Raw genomic sequence first — 2,580 nt, 5'->3', positions numbered from 1 at the left:
AACGAAAACATCGCTGCAGGTATTAACTGGGCGGGTTGTGGCCCGTCTAGCCCATGCTAGATATCCAGCCCAGATATTAATTTTTTTCAAGCTGAAAATGGCTAGCCCAGCTATACTTTTTTAGGAATACCCATGCAAGGTCAAGTTGTTATTCTCCGCCCCGCTAGGCTACAAATCTTTCCTAGGAGGGATGCATTAGGCTTAACAAGAAAATGGGCTTTAATAAATAATGAAAGAGATGTAATTATAAAAACTGGGTAGTAACTATAAAAAAATGCACCAAACAGTGATTACTTTATAAAATATTATTTTTGGAATATTGAAAATTTTAATTTCATTAATTGTTGCGAGCGGAATGTTTCATTGGATTTTTGCACAATATAAATTTATATTGAAATTGTATTTAATCTGACTAAAATTTCGGGATAAAATATTCGGATCCCATCAAAATGTGGGAAATTTTATTGAATTCTGTTTTGAACTGTTGGTTGAAATGGGCTGTACTTTTAATAAACTGTAAATGGGCTGTAGTAAATTCCATTAGAATTCAAAATTGGGCTACACATTCTTACAAATCTCAAATGGGCTATAAGTTCTTTGCCACACACTTCTGGCCTTACTAAGTTGGCGCGTCCCCAAAAAAACAGAGTTGACGGGTATGCAAGGCTTTGTCAACTTATAGTTAACACACGGTTCTAGCAGCAGTGGCCGTTGGATGTCCATCCAACGGATGCCGTGCTTCTTCTTCAATCTCGGATATTCTAGCTTCACCCGCCCAAAAAATGATTCATCCCCCTGACATCTGGGGCGCACCATTTCGGAAGCTAACCTGTGGGCCTACTAAGTTAACGTACCAAGGGCTTTGTCAACTTAGTCAATATAAACGATTCTAGCTGCAGTGACCGTACGATGTACATCCAACGGTCGTCGTGCTTCTTCAACCTCTGGTCTTCTTGCTCCAGCCGCACAAAGCAGCGTCGGTCGTGCCACCTGCTCCTGCCTCCCGTGGCCGGCTGTGTTGCCGCGGAGGCCTCACCGCCCCCTACTACTCCCACCGCTGACTAGGCCATCCCTCCACTCACCCACTGACCCACACCCCCTGTTATTCTGCGGCGACGGCAGCGCAGTCGAACCAGTGAACCCTTGTACTCCTCTCCATGTGTGCATCCACTGCCGCGTCTTCCCCGGCTCCGCGTCGTCCCCTTCCTAGGCCTCGCTGTCGTCCACCGCCGTGGTGCTCTCGGCGCGGCGTGGTCAACATGGTCAAGGAACGACTCCATCGGACGTGGACTGTACGTGGAGAGGCTGACAGCTGGGTCCACGGCAGCCGCAAGGAAGTGCCTCCCTATTACGCGTAAAATAATTATTCCTCCACCTGATAGCGGGGACCCACCGGACGGGCCACCGTATTTTGCAAAAAAATGATTCGTCCCCTGACTGCTGGGACCCACGAGCTACATCTTCGCACGCAAGGAAGTGCGTCCGAAAAAAAATGATTCGCCCTCCTGACTGCTGGGACCCACTAGCTACATCTTCGCACGCAAGGAAGTGCGTCCGAAAAAAACGATTCGCCCCTCGACTGCTGGGACCCACCAGCTACACCTTCGCATGCAAGGAAGTGCGTCCGGGCAAAAAAAACGATTCGCCCCCCTGACTGCTCGGACCCAGCAGCTACACCTTCGCACGCAAGGAAGTGCGTCCGGGCAAAAAAATGATTCGCCCCCCTGACTGCTGGGACCCAGCAGCTACACCTTCGCAGGCAAGGAAGTGCGTTCGGGCAAAAAAACGATTCGCCCCCCTGACTGCTGGGACCCACCAGCTACATCTTCGCAGGCAAGGAAGTGCCTGACAGTCGGGACCCACCTGGTCGAAGCGTACGTAGCGTTGTCATCCTGGTCGCGAACGTGTACGTACATAATGGTCGATGTTGAGGCGCACACGTGTCGTAGTAGAGGTGCGCACGTGTCATAGTAGAGGCGCGCACGTAGCATGTACACGTACGTACATCGACCAGGGTTCAAGAAAGAAAATACGGTCACGTATGTGTACATACGAGCGGGGTCTCGAACGCCTAGTCGCGCATACCGCAAAACAGAGGAAATGGACCTCCTACGGTCGAAACGAGGGTCCTGTTGATCGGGAGGGGTGTGGCGTACCGCAAAACGGAGGAAACGGACCTCCTACGGTCGAAATGGGGGTCCTGTTGATCGGGAGGGGTGTGGCGTACCACAAAACGGATGAAACGGACCTCCTACGGTCGAAACGGGGGTCCTGTTGATCGGGAGGGGTGTGGCGTACCGCAAAACGGACGAAACGGACTTGTGTTGGAGCACTACAGTTGAAACGGGGGGGAGGGGTGTGGCGTACCGCAAAACAAGACTCCACGGGATATTGTTCATCTCCACCGTCGACCTCCTCCAGCCTCCACGGGCTACCGTCGACGTCCTCCAGCCTCCATGAGCTCCTGTTCATCCAGCCTCCACCGCGCGCTACTCCACCGGCTACTGTTCAACCACCCCTCCACGGGCACCCCTCCACCGTCTACTGTTCATCCAGCCCTCCACACCACGGGGTCCTATT

Source organism: Triticum dicoccoides, chromosome 6B, assembly GCF_002162155.2.
Source record: "Triticum dicoccoides isolate Atlit2015 ecotype Zavitan chromosome 6B, WEW_v2.0, whole genome shotgun sequence".
Lineage (NCBI taxonomy): Eukaryota > Viridiplantae > Streptophyta > Magnoliopsida > Poales > Poaceae > Triticum > Triticum dicoccoides.
Note: the sequence above shows the minus strand (reverse complement) of the source record.